This window comes from Amphiura filiformis, unplaced genomic scaffold, assembly GCF_039555335.1.
Source record: "Amphiura filiformis unplaced genomic scaffold, Afil_fr2py scaffold_152, whole genome shotgun sequence".
NCBI classification, from domain to species: Eukaryota; Metazoa; Echinodermata; class Ophiuroidea; order Amphilepidida; family Amphiuridae; genus Amphiura; species Amphiura filiformis.
The window spans coordinates 22,751-41,420 of NW_027305616.1; the positions used below are offsets into that span (position 1 = coordinate 22,751).

Genomic DNA, 18,670 nt, shown 5'->3' on the forward strand with positions numbered 1-18,670 from the left:
TATTTTAAAGGTGTGAATCGGAAATTTCACTATCTCTTTTTTGTCAATGTTAAGCCTTTTTCTAAAACTAAAGTCTTTATAATTTTTTTTATTTAAAAAAAAAAAAACGATGTGGGTTTTAGACTGATAGGGTTCCGACAAAAAATAATTTTTACTAAAGGTCGTTTTTTAATTGAAAAGGTTACTTTTTTATGAAAAGTATAGCCTTTTTCTAAAAATACGTCTTTAAAAAAAAAAGAGTAGGCCTAACCTTTTTTTCTAAAATGCCATCTTTTTTTTATCTAAGTCGTTGTTGTTTAGCCCCTGTCTTTAGCGGGGTTTCGGACCCCGGTTTCGGACTGACATGGTTTAGGAGTTTTGGGGTTCTGCTGAAAAGGAAGTCTTGCTTTTTTGTTTTTTGAAATGACATCTTTAAAAAAGTCGCCTTTTTCTGAAATGATGTCTTTAAAAAAAGTTGCCTTTTCCCTGAAATGACGTCTTTAAGGGATCTAAAATGAGCGTTTATTGCGTTTCGACAGTATTTTTTGTGGGACATGAGAGCACCTCAGACCTATCGAATTGCATTCTGAATACGAAGCATGTCTTTCTGATATCAAATAATTTACATTTTTTGAAAATCACAATATAATACAAATTTTATGACAAATTATAAAAATTTGATATTTTTCAAATTTTTGATATATAACAGTCCTCGAAGTAAATTATATAAATCTAATTACATATTCATAAAGTATATGTAACAGGGAGGAAAAGCCGACGGTCAATTGAAAATTTTGACCTTTCATATTGAAGATATGGATTTTTTTCCCAAAAAGACCTTTTTTTTTTTTGGTGTTTTGGGAAAAAAATCCATATCTTCAATACTGAAAGGTCAACATTTTCAATTGATCGTCGGCTTTTCATCCCACCTACATACACTTTAAGTATAAATCATCAGATTTATAAAGTTTACTTCAAGTACTGTTAAATATCAAAAATATCAATTTTAATGATTTGCCATAAAATGTGTATTAAATTGCGAATTTCAAAAATCAAAATTATTTGATATCAGAATGACATTCTTCGTATTCAGAATGCAATTCGATATGTCTGATGTGCTCTAATGTCCCACAATAAATACTGTCCAAACGTTCATACCCCAGCCCTTAAAAAGTCACATTTTTTTAAAATTATCTTTGAAAAAATCACTTTTTTTCTGAAATGACGTCTTTTTACTAAAGTCGCCCTTTTCTGAAATGACGTCTTTTTAAAAAAAGTCGCCTTTTTCTAAAATGACGTCTTTTTTAAAAAGTTTCTTTTTTTCTGAAATGACATCTTTTTTAAGTCGCCTTTTCCCAAAAATGATGTCTTTAGAAAGTCACATTTTTCTGAAATGGCATCTTTATATAAAAAGTCGCCTTTCTGAAATGTCTGCTTTTTTTCCTGACATGTCTTTAAAAAAAGTCAAATTTTTTCTGAAATGACGTCTTTTAAAAAAAAGTCGCTTTTTTCTGATGACGTCAAAAAGTCATTTTTTCTAAATGACGTCTTTAAAAAACCTCTTTTCTGAAATGAGGTCTTTTTCTCAAATGACGTCTTTAAAAAGTTTTTTTTTTTCCTGAAATGACTTCTTTAAAGTCTTTTTTTTTTCTGAATTGTCTTTTAAAAAGTTGTGTTTTTTCGAAATGTCTTTTTTTAAAACAGCCGCCTATTTTTGAAATGTCTTTTAAAAAGTTACCTTTTTCTGAAATGTCTTTTTAAAAAAGGTCTGAAATGTCTTTTTAAAATAGCCGCCTTTTTCTAAAATGTCTTTAAAAAAGTTGCCTTTTTCTGAAATGACATCTTTTAAAATAAAAAGTAGCCTTTTTTCAAATTACATCTTTTAAAATAAAAAGTAGCCTTTTTTTCAAATGACATCTTTAAAAGTCACCTTTTTCTGAAATGTCTTTAAAAAGGTCGCTTTTTCTGAAATGACATCTTTTTAAAAAGTTTCCTTTTCCCTAAAATGACGTCTTTAAAGTCACATTTTTCTGAAATGGCGTCTTTATAAAAAGTCACATTTTTTTCTGAAATGTCTTTTTTAAAAAGTCGCTTTTTTACTAAATGTCTTTTTAAAACAGCTGCCTTTTTCTGAAATGTCTTTTAAAAAGTCGTCTTTTTCTGAAATGACATCTTTTAAAATTAAAACTAGCCTTTTTTCTCAAATGACATCTTTTAAAAAGTTACCTTTTTCTGAAATGTCTTTTTAAAAAAGGTCGCTTTTTCTAAAATCACGTCTTTTTAAAAAGGTCACCTTTTTCTGAAATGACAACTTTTTAAAAATGACATCTTTCCAAAAAAGTTGCCTTTTCTAAAATGGCGTATTAAAAAAATTAGCCTTTTATGAAATGACATCTTTTTATAAAATGTAGCCTTTTTTCTCAAATGACATCTTTTTAAAAAGTCAACCTTTTTTCTGAAATGACGTCTCTTTTTAAAAAGGTCGCCTTTTTCTGAAATGATGTCTTTTTTTTAAGTCACCTTTTCTAAAATGTCTTTTAAAACCACCTTTTTTTCTGGAATGACGTCTTTAAAAAGAGTCGCTTTTTTCTGAAATGACTTCTTTTTATATAAAAAGTCACATATTTTTGAAATGTCTTTAAATATATATTTTTTTTCTGAATAAAAAGTTGCCTTTTCTCAAATGACATCTTTTAAAAAATTACCTTTACTGAAATGACATCCTTTTAAAAAAAGTCGCCTTTTTCTGAAATGATGTCTTTATAAAAAGTAGTCTTTTTCTGAAATGACATCTTTGTAAAAAAAGTTCCTTTTCTGAAATTATGTAAAATTTGTTTCTTTCTGAAATGACTTTCGGACTGACAGGGGTTCGGATTGACGGTGTCTCGGACTGACGGGGGAGACCCCACCACAAGTGCCCCTAAAAGCGCCCTAGGCAATTAGGGCAATGTGGGTACTTTTTGGGTGTTTTTTTCTTATGAAAAAGTGTTACTAGTATACTGATGGGGTGGTAAAAACAGCAAGAAGTAGGTAGAATCAGCATCTGAAAGTGTGGTACATCACCGTACAAAAATCCCCAAATAAGCCTTGAACCCCCTTTTTGTTTTTTACAATGTCATTGAAAGAGTTAATGGGTGGTTTTAACCCAGGAATTATGAACATTTTTGGGCCTCATCCTCATAACTTGATGGATTCATCTGTGAGGTCAAATTTGGGCAAAAATACTAATTTTGGAGAACCCCCCAAATATAAACAGGGTTTTTTGGCCCAAATTTTTATTAAAAAAGGCATTAATTTTTTTTTTAAATCATAAAGCCCAATAGTTTCCGTAATTCCAGGGTTACTACTATTTGCCTTAAAGTCCTGGAAGATTACATATTAAGGCCAAGTAAAATAAATAACATGTATATCGTCTGGAAGCAGTTATTATTTGTTACAAATTTACTATTCATTTCTGTATAAAATTTCAATTGCAAAGGCTTTGTCAACACATAAAAATGTGGAGGCCCTGATATTTTTGACGGTATTACTACCACTAGCTTGAACAAATTGCCAAAAATGGATGAGGGAGGGGACAATATACATGTTATTTTACTTGGCCTAAAAAAATAATGGAGACTGAGACCCGCTCAACGAAGTGCAGTTATTTCAAATATAATTGAAATTTAAAAATCAACCTTGTATTGGTTTTGAACAAAATTGCAATTTTCACATCTAACTTAAATCTGCTGTTTAATAGATTTGACCTTCAGTATTTAGGATTGAACCATTAATATCATCATTAGGTGTCATAAATCCTAGAGTGACATAAATGTATAAAAAATGTACCTTCATGTTTGGTGCATAATAAATGATCATGCTTCTTTTCAGTCTTTCTTTTCAGTCTCAAGTTTATTTCATGTAGAACCTTTCTGATTTTAGAGTAGTAATATTTTGTCATATGTACATTTGGCCCCTGAATATGGATGAAGCAAACCCGTCAATATAAAGTCTACACCTACAAGGCTTTATCCATGTTCAAGGGCCAAAAGTAAATATGACTTTTTTCCTGCATGTACTTTGGCCCTTGAACATGGATGAAGCAAACTCTTCAATATAAAGTCTACACCTACAAGGCTTTATTCATATGTTCAATGGCCAAAAGTACATATGAGGCTTTTCCCGCCAGTGACGGATTTACCTTTTATTTCTTAATCAGATAATCTGTTACCCTCACAATCCAGAATTAAAAATGTTTCATAGCATTACTGAGGATTTTCAACCACCTTATTAGGGAACGTTCATAAATACTTTGGTAGGGGGGGCTGGAAAATTTTGATTTCGGTATGTCAAAACTTTTTTGACCCCCATGTCTGTATGTTAAATTTTTAGAACCCCCCTCTTTATGGACTGAAAACTTTTTGACCCCCCTTTTGTATACACCCAAACTTTTACCCCCCACACACACACACATAATGAAGGTATACTTGTACTTAATATAATCCGCACTTGTTTCCACTATAAGTAATGCTTTATTTTACTAGTATAGTGGATTAAACTTATACAGTTTGAACCTTGTTACAAATTCAAGCAAACAGATCCGCAATAAATTTCTCATTTATCAGTGTCACTCTTACAGGCCTTATGTCTATAATAGGCCTAAATTGTCAGGACATCATAAAATATGAATAAATTGCTTTCAAATAAGGTCTCAAAAGTTATTGCACGGATGTATCAGGGGTGGATCCAGCTTTCTTGGTGTGGTGTGGGGGCAAATAAAATTTTGGGGCACAGACAAAAAACAATTGCAGTTGCTTTACATACATATATACCGGAGATTTAAAAAAATGCTTTACTGGATGTGCGCACGTAGCGAAAAAAAAATTGTATTTTACTCTATTTACACCTATGATCGGGACGAAAAGGGCTTTATTGACAATGTGCGCGTAGCCTTTTACAAATTTTATTGAACTTTTAGACCCCCTTTATGGGTGTCAAAACTTTCTTGACCCCCCCCTTTTGCCACGTTAAAAACTTTTTGACCCCCCCTTTTGGAAGGTCAAAACTTTTTGACCCCCTACAAATTTTCCAGCCCCCCCACCAAGGTATTTATGAACGTTCCCTTATATTCTGCTAATCTATCCTGTGAGAATATTTGTGCAATAAAGTGATTGCTTTCCTGATTCTCCACCAATTGGAAGTCATGATACTGATTGTGTATGTAAAACACGGCAACATTTTCTTAAAATTTTTTGAGCTTAAAAGTCCATTTTCCACATTTCCCAGCTTCACATTTACTTGCTAGGAAATAAAGGTAGTATATTTCCACTTTGTGTTCAAGTGTCCAAGGCATTCCAGCCTGGTTGGTAGCTGCAATTGGTCTGAAAGGCATGCATTCCTATCATAGTGAAGGCTAAGAATATGTAGAGTCCGAGCATTTTAATAAGAGTTACAGTGGAAGACGTCTCCATGATATTGATTTTCAGTGATCCCAATCGACTATTTTCACTGCCACCATGGCACTGTCAACGCTGTTGATCAAGTCATGGTACTTTCTGCCGGTCCTTTCTGAAACAACAAAATAACAATATTGATACAAAAGTTATAGATGAGGTGACCTCAATGTTTATCAACAAAGGCAAGGGACTGGTATATTTTAATGCTTGAATAAACCCCATGCAACCACTACACTGTTTAATAGTCTTATTGTGATGTGGCGGGGGGGGGGTGAGGCCCCGGGATGAGGCTGGCAATCTAGTCACCCACCTTTACTAGTCCATGACAGAAAAGAGGGTGGATAATTTGCTACCAAAGAAGGGTACCATACCAATTCTAGCAATGCATTTTGAGAAAATACATACATGTAGATGTACAGGGTGTCCCAGAACAATTAAATTACGGTACCGGGCAAATGAATTTGGTCAGCAAATCCACAAGTTTACTATCTTACCCATGCACTTACTGTTTAACTGTGGTGTTTTGTAGGAGATTTAATATCTTTAAATTGCTCTGTTGTCCTTCAGGCACAATTGATGAACTTGGCTGGATTTCATTAAGATGGGACATGTGTAAACAAATACGAGGGGTATCCAAAAGTTTTTGACATCACCCAGAAGTGAACCCAGTGGGCACAATCGGGAAAAACTACGTTGTATGGACGTTGTAATAAGATCGGACGTCGGGCAACCAAATTCCAACGTTAACACAAGTAATAATCTAGGACGTCAGTACTCCTATTAGTGACGACGTCGCACAAACGTTGTGGTAATGTCGGCCGTAAGACGATCGTCGTACGACTTCAATACATTGTTGAGGCAACACTTCATTGCCGACATCAGTACAACTGACAATAAAGATGTTACATTAACGTCACCTGTTGACTACCCTCACGCGACAGTTGTCGTGCGACTTCAATATAACGTTGAGGCAACACTTTATTGCCGACATCAGTACAACTGACAATAAAGATGTTGCATTAACGTTACTTGTTGGCTACCCTGCGACGGTTGTCGTGCGACTTCAATATAACGTTGAGGTAACACTTCATTGGCGACATCGGTACACCAATGATTGAAGACGTCGCAACAACGTCTGCCGTCACGATGGTTGTCGTATGACCTCAATACTAACGTTGAAGCAACACTTTATTGGCGACATCGGTACAACTGCGATAAAGGCGTTGTATTAAGGTCACATAATGACTGCCGTGCAATGGTTATTGTACGATCTCAATATAACGTTGAGGTAACACTTCATTGGCGACATCGCTGCCATACGCTGGTTGTCGTCGTATGACCTCAATACTAACGTTGAGTAACACTTAATTGCCGACATCGGTACGACCGACGATAAATATGTTGCATTTGGCTTATTGTCTTAAAATGACAGTTTCTTACGCCGAGATATGACGGTCAGAATGCCGTCCGCGATATCGGACCAACGTTGGTAAACAGCATGACAGTTGACAGGCCTACTGTTTCCAAGTCATCGGAATGGTCAAGTTGGTCCAAAATTTTCTATTTACTAGGCGCATTAAAGTGTAACATTAAATAAAGACTATAAAAGCCCACTAGATAAACTAATAATAATAATAATAATGATGATGAGGATGATGATGATGTTGCAACTCATGATGATGATGATGATGATGATGATGATGATGATGATGATGATGATGATGATGATGGTGATGAATATAATGCTTAGTGATAATGTAATATATAAACCTAATGAATATATAATTATATTTATACTAACAATAAAATTTTGGAATTCAATCGTCAGTAAGATTTTTTATTTAAAAAAAAAAATCAACAAATTTAGTAAATGTTATCAATATTTACAGTAAATTTGAACAATATCCTTTAAATAATGCACTTTAGCAGGTTTAGCCATCAAAATATTGCTTATATTAACTTAAAACACTTCATAGAATATGCAAACCCCGTTAGCTCAGTCAGTAGGGCATCAGTCTCATAAACCAAAGGTCATGGGTTCGAATCCCGGCAGTACATCAAGGTAAGTGTTATGTATAAAATTAAGCTAGGAAATTTGCTTCCGTTGTAATATAGACAGTATTAAGTGTAAGACTCTGTGCAAGCAGAGTATATGCTACTAAATAATATTCTTCTTTCTTTTTTTGATGATTTTTCGTCTCTTTGGGGTTACTTGCCAATGGTTGGATCAACGTTGGTTTAACGTTGGTCAATGGATGGATTAATAACATTGGCCCAACATCAACGATATTATGTTAGCCCAACGTCACAAATTACATCTTTATTAGGGTTGGGTCAATGTTGGATCGACGTTGGCTAACGTCTGCACAACGCTGAATGTGGACGTCGCACCAACGTTCTATTTTGGCGTCAAAAAAACTTTCATATCCATCCTCCAGGCAACCGTCGTCCAACGTTAGATATTGACGTTGACACAACATAGTAGCAACCAATTGTGCCCACTGGGAGAGCTATACCGATGAAAATTTGTGAGTGTAATCACTGGTCCTTATACATTATGGTCCAAAATTGTCTCATATGTATGTTTACTTTCTTCACAGGTGGCGCTAGATGGGAAGTAGGCTCATAACCTTTTCATGATAAGATCCTCCACTTTCTTGAGTTTTTTTCACTGTGGCCGCATCATCCAAAAGTGATGGACGTCCACTTCTTGGCTCATCTGTGAGGGACATGTGGCCAGTTTGGAAATTCCTTTTTCAAAAAGCAATAGTGCCATATGATGGGCAATCATCACCGTAGATTGCTTTCATTTCATTATGGATTTTCTGAGCATTGTAGGCCTAACCCTTCAAATGCAGGAACTTTTAAAATCATGCTGACGCTGCATGCCTCAATTTTCACCATCTTGCAGGTTATGCGCCTACTGCCCATCTAGCGCCACCTGTAAAGAAAGTAAACATACTTATGAGACCATTTTTGGACCATAATGTACATAAGGACCGGTGATTACACTGACAAAATTTCATCGGTATAGCTCTTTCACTTCTGAGTGATGTCAAAAACTTTTGGATACCCCCTCGTATATACAAAACAAATCAGGTTTGAAAAAGAAATTCATTTAAAACCATACACTGTGATTTACAGTAATTCAGCGATTCACACTTACATTAATTTTTTTCTTCTGACACCTCCACCAGGGTGCCTTTATGTATTGCAGCATTACATCAATTTACATGTAAAATGATGGATCAATATGCAGAAAACATGTCCTCAATTGATACATGTACAAGTCGAACTGTGATCTGAAGTGATCTGCACCTGAATAATAAAACAAAAACCAGACCATTATTAGTTAATACCCCAGAAAATAAAAGACAAGAGATGTACATGTATAAATTTAAGCCGCCTGAAATTAATCATTTAAAATAGCAAATGAACATGATGAGGAAAATATGCATGCACACCCACACAAGTGACTTAGGCAAAAATTGCAACAAAATAACAAGCACAAAATTCAGTATTGCCTGAGGATACAGTTTTGTCATAAAACACTGGCCCAGATGCAAAGAAACATGTTGGAGTCCATGCCTCCTCCATCCATAGAACCCATTCAACATGTTCAATTCGCCCTATTGCACGGTTATGCCATATGCGAGGAGAACCTCAAACTGGCAATAGACATGAAAGGAAGTATTACGTAACTTTACGCAATGTTATATGACTGGTAAAATTCCCATTCATGCATGCTGCCAGATCGAGGCTCTCCTTGCATGAATGGCAGAACCCGTGCAATGGGCTGAATAAGAACAAACTATGGATAGTGTTTGAGAAATACATACTGCATGGCTTAGTTTAATCATCTGGTCATGGTGTGGCCTGCTCTCAGATCTTTCCCTGGGAAATAAGGTTTTTCAAAATTGGGTCTTTAAATTTTCACACATTCTAAGTTCTCTCTAAATACTTTTAAACATAAAATTGTTAAGTTTTTTACAAAATTATGAAAGTTTTTGGTAGCCTTTTATCATGTATTTAATAGGGGCAGTGGAATCTTACAGCCTGTGGATCCTTTATAGGGGAGTGTTCAGAAATACTTTGGTGGGGGGCTGGAAAATATTCTTTTTCATGTCGAAAATAGGCGGAAAACAGTTTTTACTAATTTGACCTCAGATGACCCCTGGGTGACCTTGACCCACTAACCAATACAAACTTGTTCTGTCCCGGGTCAAGATGCACCCACCCGTCAAGTTTGAGGAACGTGCGACCCCCAGTCTCAGAGAAAAAGTTTTTACTAATTTGACCACTGGATGACCTTGGGTGACCTTGACCCACTAACCAATATAAACTTCTTCTGCCTGGGGTCAAGATACACCCACCCACCAAGTTTGGGGAATGTGCGACCCCTAGTCTCCGAGAAAAGAGGCGGACAGACAAACAAACAAACAGATAATTCTGGTGAATTATAGTAAGACTAGGCGGTTACCCGTATCTCGCGGTTTTCGGCTATCATAATTATTGGCTTTCGCAGATCTCAGAATCAGGGTGTGTCCTTTGGCTAGGTCTGACAAAAAGGTCACCATGAAAACTTTTGTTTGTTAGTCCAAGGTCCACTCACCCACCAAGTTTGAGCTCCATAGAGCGCGACCCCCGGTCTCCGAGAAAAGAGGCGGACAGACAGACAAACAAACGTACAGATTCTGGTGAATTATAGTAAGATGTGGAATTGAGGAAATATGTTTCAAAGTAGCATAACGTCACCCTCATAACCAAAGTGCCTATGTCATTATTACATGTTTCTCATTTGCAATTTTGATTTTCTGAGTAATAAACCCATAATTAATCAAATTTCCAGCCGCATTCTTCATTAACTTGTGGAATTCATCTCTTTTGATGTATTCCACAAGTTAATGAAGAATGCAGCTGGAAATTTTTATTAATTATGGGTTTATTACTCAGAAAATCAAAATTGCAAATGAGAAACATGTAATAATGACTTAGGCACTTTGGTTATGAGGGTGACGATAAGTATGTTTATGCAACCCATTGAACCCAGTATTAATAAACTATACATTTATGATTGGAATCAGTGGCGACGGAAACATTATAATTTAGGTGGGGGTTGCGGACGAGTATATTTTGTTCTGGTTTTACTGGGACTTTTTGTTGCGGCGAAGCGCGCAAAATCTTAGACCATTTTAGCCCAAAATACAGGGGCGTAGCACAGTGGCACAGACGAAAAAAGAAATTGCAGTTGCAAATACATACCGGTTTTGTTTTTAGAGAGACTGGGCCATATACATCTCAGCTCCCACCCAGTAAATTGATACTCATCCCTGAGGGCTAGGGTGTCTGTGTGCTGCTGTGCTCACTACTCACTGCACATTTGTCTGGGACATTTGTCCAATTTTGAGATGTTTATAATTTTTATTAATTAATATCACGTCCCCACAGCCAAATATTTCTGAAAAGGTAACTTTCAGTTATTATTATTATTATGATAATGATATTTTTCTATAATATTTGAATACATTGCCCTTCATTTACATGTATGCTGCACACAACCTATAGGGACACTGCAAGTTAACTGCGAGTTGACAATTTACATGCAGTGTGTACATGTAGCTGTGTGTCACACCCGTACCCCGGCACACATGCAAATACCCCCACCTGACTGCTTTCTGATACAGGTGGTCTGATACATGTAGTTTTTACCTTCAGGAGTTACCTGTTCATGTGTATGTGTCTTTGAAGTGAAATGTGTATGGTTGGTTGGTGGGGTTTGGTAGGGTGGGTTTGTATAGGAGAGCAATATGTGGTGGATACTTGAGTGGACTTGACTCAGCTTAGACTCGGATGAGCTGGACTCAGGTACAAGTCTGGAGGCCAGGCAATTTTTAACACTGGATCAAATGCACTTTTGTTGTGGTTCAATACTGGAACATTTGCACGCTTTTGCATGGCCAGCTGCCAAGTTTTTACCCCCGTGCATCAAATTTTTTAACCCCACCTGTTCATACATCCAAAACTTTTAACCCCCCCTATTCAGAACTCCTAAAATTTTATGACCCCCCTATACTCTGATCAGCTCTTAATAGGCGGGGACTCATAACATCCTGGATTGATAATTTGATATAGAAAGGCGTACACACAGCTGGGCGCAGCAGTTACGCAAACTGCGCTTTGCGTAAAGACGCGTGCTTTTGTGAATTTACGCATGCGTAATAGTTGGAACTTTATTGACTCGCACAGTAACCAAAACCGAATAATTCCCGCCTATTAAGAGCTGATCATAGTATACATATTTTCCAGCCCTCCACCAGAGTATTTCTGAACACTCCCTAGGTTAAATGATTATAGTGCAGTGGCATAGCTTTTGGGTACTTTTTGCCCAATTTCACTTGCATTTTTAGTTTTTTTAGGAAAGTGCAGTCTCATGCCTGTGATAGGGATGTTCATAAAATTTTGAAGTTTAATATTTTTAGCTGAAAGTTCTTTCATTTGAAAGAGAATCAAATTACCTAAACAATAAGGGGTCAATGATGTTTCTAGTGCATATACTTTTGAAGCAGGGCTGTCAACTTTTTGGAATTGCCTGGTCGTTAGACAGAGGCGTACCGGGATTTGCCGACTTCAATGTTCATTTCGACCCATACGACTCATGATTATTTAAGCCACGGCGCTCGAAAATGTGAAAAGCGGGGGGTAGCAACAACAATTTTTTCATGGCGATGCGTGAGATTTTCAGCTTTTCGCATGAGATTTACTTTCAGGCGTGAGATTATACTACCTTCATACACTCCTATATCAAAGCAGCCAATCAGAAAAGCTGTTAGAAAAGTACGAAACATGCATTGATTGTGTATATTGTGCACTCCAGCGTGCCAGCTTGCAGTGTTTCTCGCGTTCAAGCGTCAGCGTAGGATTGATTCATTTTTCGGGCGGGTTGATGCATTTAGATTTGGTTCTGTTTTCAAACATTTTTAGTGATAATTTGTTATATAAAAAAAGAAAAAATCACGTGTTATTTTCTTCTCGTGAACATGAAATAGATTAATAAACTTGTATTACCGTAAAACGGGGTGAATCGGGACACCGGGGTGAATCGGGACAAAACACAAAAAGTTTTTTGACACCAAATTTTTCAAACCTAATTGATTGTTTTGTGTGTTTCTCTTCCCATGTTAAAAAATGGACTGTCAGTATCAGAATGGTGGCTTTGCACATGTGATACAGGAAATATGGAGCCCAGGACACTAAAATGAAAATTTCCTCCAATTGCTCCAAAAAATGATGTGGTCAGAACTTTATCCTCCCAGTGGAACCATTGGAGGAAATGAGCTTGAAATGCACAGGGACCTCACAAAAAGTGTCATACATGTGCTGTAAAAGTGAAAATTTGTTAGTCCAAAGAAATTTTTAATTTTGTTGATTTTTGTACTTTTCAGATTTGAACTTTTGAGAACGGGGTGAATTGGGACACAATGTACTGTAGCTTTAATGGTATTAAGTTTGGATTATTCTCTATGTGGCATCACCTTAAGCCTGTAATAGTTAGTTGTCCTCTACCTGGTACCACCCACCACTAATTTTAAAAACAGGAAGTGAGTTTTTACTGTCCCGGTACAAAATTTTACCACACCTAATTTTCAGAATTCCAGAAATAATTTTTGAAAGGATTTTCAGGTTTTAAATAAATATGTACTTTGTTTTTAAAATATTGTTATTTTAATTGTTTGTATCTTTAATGGTATAACTTGTATTAAGATATGTATTGGTAAAACAGACCTATTTGCACCTTCATTGGGCACAGGTCATTGGGTAGCTCTATAATTTGACTTAGAATTAGAAAATTAGAAAAACAAATTTGAAAGCCACCCACCCTTAACCCAAAAAAGTTTTGGAGGACAACCATTTGAACTATAATGTTGTTAGTCTTATCCTGAAGTTCCAGTAATTATTGAGTTAATTATGCTTTGAATATTGCTGTTAGAGTTGGAAAATGTTTGCCAATGTTCAATTTGTTGGACTGATAGAAATCATTTGTGAGTTGTTTTTAATGGCACTGGTTGCAAGTTGGTACCAGCTGTATGGTATTGCTAAATTGCCCATAATGTGTTTAGCCAAAGGTTGTTTTGCTTTAGGCTGTATGTACATGATAATTGTTATTGATGGAAAATCACAAGCAAGTAGCAAGAACATTTAACAGTTGTCTGCAATATGTGCGAGTTGTCCATTTTTGACTGAAAGTCACAGCTCGCTCGTTATTTTTTCCTTTAAAAATGACACATGATTATCGGTATTTTTTTTTAATGTTTAGGAGAAATGCAGTATTTATTTGGTAAGAAACACTGTAGTATTACCTTATGTAAGTAGTGATAAGAAAAGAACAATGAAAACTTAAGTTTTAACATGAAATGTGAAGGTCAAAAGTTTTATTACTTTTTTACCGTAACAAGTACAGTCCAGTTGAGGGTACCAAAGAACATCCAAGTTATGGCAGTAAACATGACATCAATTGTTGTTAAATTGTTCTAAATTATTAGAGAAGTATTTAAATACTTGTTTAATGTCCCAATTCACCTCATTTGTGGGGATAAAGGGTACAAAAACTAATTCAAACCTTCATCAAATACTATTTACTCTGCTGTCCCGATTCACCCCAAACTCGGGGTGAATCGGGACAGTCACTTTTTCCTAAAAAAGAGGTAAAGCACTTGAAATCCACTCAATCTAACATTACCAGTATGTAGATCTCATGTGTGGACATAAAATGCACCAATGAATGTGGCAATTGAAGCTACAAAGAAAAAAATACAATTAAAGCCATGCCCAAACTGTCCCGATTCACCCCGTTTTACGGTACTTATTGTTCGAGAAATTAGACAAAATAATGCACTTGTGCTGATGTTGATCGTCTAATGCACTCCCCCTTCGGGCTCGTGCATTAGACGCATCAACATCAGCACGCGTGCATTATTTTGTCTAATTTCTCTCCAATAAGTAATACGCGTTCATTAACCTATAATTGGCGTGAGACCGTGAGAAAGTGACTGACCCAATGCGTGAGACTCACGGCCAATGCGTGAGAGTTGACAGCCCTGAATTTTGAAGTTACAGACAAAAATAGCGTCACCAAATTGCCCAAAATTTTGTGTGTGAAATTGTGACAGTAGGCACATGTACAATTAGTGCTGTAATCGATTGTCGTAAGTATCGATAGTCGGAAAATACATAGACTTCCGACATGTCGAAACACTCAATGTCAGTATCGATACACAAACGACATGGCACACATTGCCAAAGTCATGTAAAATTGCGGATTTGCAATACCACTTTCGTTTGTTTGATGCATGATCCATGTAGTTTTAGCTGTTAGGCTTCAATACACTTGTTGTTAACTTGTTTCTGGAACTTACTGATAATAAAATTGGTAAACTCAAATCCGTGTTTCAAACTGTGTGAGTATCGATAATAGTATCGACATGTCGGATGTTTGCCTCCCGACATATCGATACCCAGAAAGCTTATCGATTACATCACTATGTACAATGTACACTACTGTATGTGACCCTAGATGACCTCCTATTCTTTACTGTAAGAAAGCTGTTTTGGATGGTCTTGATTTACACACAAATTGCTTTTGCGCTTTAACGAGTGTCGAGTTGGTGGATCATAGATTGCACTATGTGATTTATGAATCCAGTATTATGCCAGTACCAAAGGAAGTCAAAGTCATTTAGGTTTTGGTTGTCAAAATTAATTTTTAGTGATTTTTTCCATTGAGCCCCACAGTAAAGCCATTTTTGGACCGTACAGGCACATTCCACTTCCCTATGAACGAATAGGGCCACCTATAGTGTGTGATGTGAGCCTGCCTACCTGTGATAAGCTTCACTCATTGTTAAAGGAGGATTTCATGATCCTGGCACCCTCTTTTTATGACATTTTTTAGTACATATCCACGAAAATAGCCTATTCCCAAAATTTCAACTGATTCCGATTTTGCGTTAGCGAGTTATGCATGATTTTAAATGTGTACATGTATTACACTGCTCCATAGACAATGCGTTGTAATCCCAGAACGAAATTCAAATTTCACGATATCTTTGCAAAACGAATTAATCTGCAAGAAATATTTTATACATAAACATTATGTAGCCAGAGGTTTCCAGTGATATAAAAATCTCAACTTTTTTTGAGAAAAGTGAGGGGATGAGGCTGTGGATCACGAAATGCCCCTTTAAGTGCCTGTGTGCTAATCCGGGTTTGTGGTGAGGATACAAATTGGCACCCCAAACCTGTGAATGTACTGACTACTGACGGAAATATTTTTTGCCCAGCTATTGTTGTTGACCCCCAACTTTTTGTAGCCTGAAGTGCCCGAATCAAATGGCCAAAGGCTTGTAAGGTCGTATAAAATTAATGTTTTGAGAAATGAAAAAAAAAATCTGACAAACCCCAGAAACTGATGAGCCCAGGAGGGAGAGGGCAAGAACCAAAACATCAATTTTATATAGACTAAAGGGAGTCCCAATCAGAGTCCATGCTTTTGATGACAGTGACCCCCCTACCTTGGGTATATATCATATTGTTTATTCTCATTCATATTCGATTTTATTTAAACACTGTTTTAATTAGCAACATTTTACAATTTTAGGAAATTTAATATTGTTTTTTGTTGCCCAAAAAGTCCCAATTTACACTCGCATAAATTCATAAAAGCATGTGTCAGTCACGTAATCACGCAAAGCACACTTTGTGCAAGATGTCCCGGTTCAATTCCCAGGACAAAAACAAATTAATTCTGCTCTTCCCGTGGCTCATCTGGTAATGGCAGGGCAGATGACCCTTGACAAAAGACCTTGTTACAGTCGGTTCCAATCAGGGTAATAAGCCCGATTGTTGGCTACCCCAATCAGGGTAATAACTTAGCCTGATTGTTGTTACATGTAAGTTCCCCCGAATGGAGTCTGATTAGGAGCAAATTTTGACATTTTTAACATTTTTCCCCGAATGACCAACAAAAGTGGGGGGGCATGGCCCCCAACCCCCTCCTTTGTGCACGCCACTGTCAGTGATGATCACTAAAGTAATAGGCCTATTCAGATTTCCTTTTACAAAATTAACCATCGCAGATACATGCGCGACGTCAAGCGTGTGCATTGGACCATGTGCAAAATAATATGCGCTGGACAGCTAGCAGTACGCTTAATTTGTAAAAGGAAATCTGAATAATACTTTAGGCCTACCTGACAATGATTAAGCTTAATGATCATGATGATATTTATACAGTGACATACCCAACTGGTCAAAGAAATTGAAACAAAAATAAAACAATCAAAAGCGCTAGGCTTAGCCATGCTATACTACAGTGACTATGCATGCCATGCACACATTGATACAATGATAGTATTGATACATGCATACAATGACATGCATACTGAGGCTTATCAAACATTACATGCATACTCATTTCATGTCATGATTTACTTACTGTATAAAACACCACGGTGTTGAACTTCATTCAGTAGTTAAAGCTGTGCCAAACTCACAAACCAGTTCACACGTCTATAATACTGCTTCTTCATACTGCTAAATGTTGGGTAAATAGTACTGGTTCCGAGAAAAAATCCAATAAACATGATAACCAAACCCACGGCGTCCCTTGAAAATAATTTTAATTTCAAGCAACTTTAGGGACAGCCCGTGGTACTACTAGAACTGGGCCAGTACTTGTGGCTTGAACTGGGCAATTGCGAGTACGCTAGAATTGGCCCAATAAAAGTGTTACTTTTGCCTGCCTAGGATTGGGGCATTTTTTATAGCTCAATCCGTGCCGCTAGATCTTGCCCAACACTGGCCCAGTACTGGGCTTGAAAAGTGGAAAACCGCTGTGTATATACGAAGCACATTCTCCCACTGTAGCTCACTGTTCTCGCCGATAAAGCTGTGTTCACACATGCACTTATTACCGGTAATATTTTATCTGGGCTTAATATGTCCGATCGAATTAAATATTTCCGCTAATCCCTTAGCGCGTTCACATCTGTCGGTAATAGCGCTTACGCTGTCGAAGTTACGTAATAATCGGATTAACTACCATAGCAACAGGCCCGTAGCCAGCCCTCCGAGTTAGGGGGTTCGTTTTTGCAGATTTCTGTTAAGTATAACTGGCGGGTTAGGCCGTATAAAATTAATGTTTTGGTTCTCGTCCAGAGGATTTTCATGAATTGATGAGGGAGGGAGGGTTTTTTTTTTTTTTTTTTTTTTTTTTTTTCAATGTAAAATTAGCATTGTCAGTAGTTTTCGGTCTTTTCCAACAGTGCTCGAGGAAACGATGAGGCCCTTTTTTTTTTTTTTTCAATTTTAGATTCTGATGGGTAAACCCCCTTGAAAACCACAAAAAGACTTGGAAGTGATGCTTGTTCTCTAATAACTTATTTATATGTATGAAGATTTCATAAATCATTCCAAAGTCTAAAAAAATTGAAAAATTCTAAAAAAAAAAAAAAATCTGACAAATCCCAGAAATTGAGGAGGGAGGGACGAGAACCAAAATATTAATTTTACACGGCCTTAAGTGATGAGTAATGGCCGCGTAGCGGGCATCGCGCCGCGGAAGCGCGGCGCAGGGGGGTGTCTGAGGGGGATGTCCCCCTAAGAAATGGAAGAAGTTTGAAAAATGAAGTCCCAATTGAAGGCATTTGGTGCACACTTTTTACATTATTATCAGAAATATTATGGTTTCAATTTATTATTGCAAAGAGGCAAATTAGCACGGTTAAAACAAGAAAAAGTTGCAAATCAGGCGCTGGGGGTGTCTGAGCTTAGGGGATGTGCCCCCTCAGAATTTGATTTATTTTGACAAATGTAGTCCCAATAAAAGGCGGTGCACCATTTTTACCTTATGGTTTCAATAATTATATTATAGCACAAAAAGGCTAATTAGCACGGTTAAAACAAGACCAAATTGCAAATCAGGCGCAGGGGGTGTCTGAGGGGGATGTGCCCCCTCAGAATTGGAAGAATTTTAAAAATGAAGTCCCAATTGAAGGCATTTGGTGCACACTTTTTACATTATTATCAGAAATATTATGGTTTCAATTTATTATTGCAAAGAGGCAAATTAGCACGGTTAAAACAAGAAAAAGTTGCAACTCAGGCGCTGGGGGTGTCTGAGCTTAGGGGATGTGCCCCCTCAGAATTTGATTTATTTTGAAAAATGTAGTCCCAATTAAAGGTGGTGCACCATTTTTACC

At 36.7% G+C, this 18,670-nt stretch overlaps 1 long non-coding RNA gene across 1 annotated transcript; it reads right to left on the reverse strand.

The window, feature by feature from the left end:
* Nucleotides 1-5,071: 5,071 nt before the first annotated feature.
* Nucleotides 5,072-17,076, reverse strand: LOC140145154 (uncharacterized). Its single transcript, XR_011857996.1, has 3 exons — nucleotides 16,906-17,076; nucleotides 8,581-8,732; nucleotides 5,072-5,526 (listed from the first exon to the last, which is right to left on the reverse strand). It is a non-coding gene; the product is annotated as an uncharacterized lncRNA (long non-coding RNA).
* Nucleotides 17,077-18,670: the final 1,594 nt, after the last annotated feature.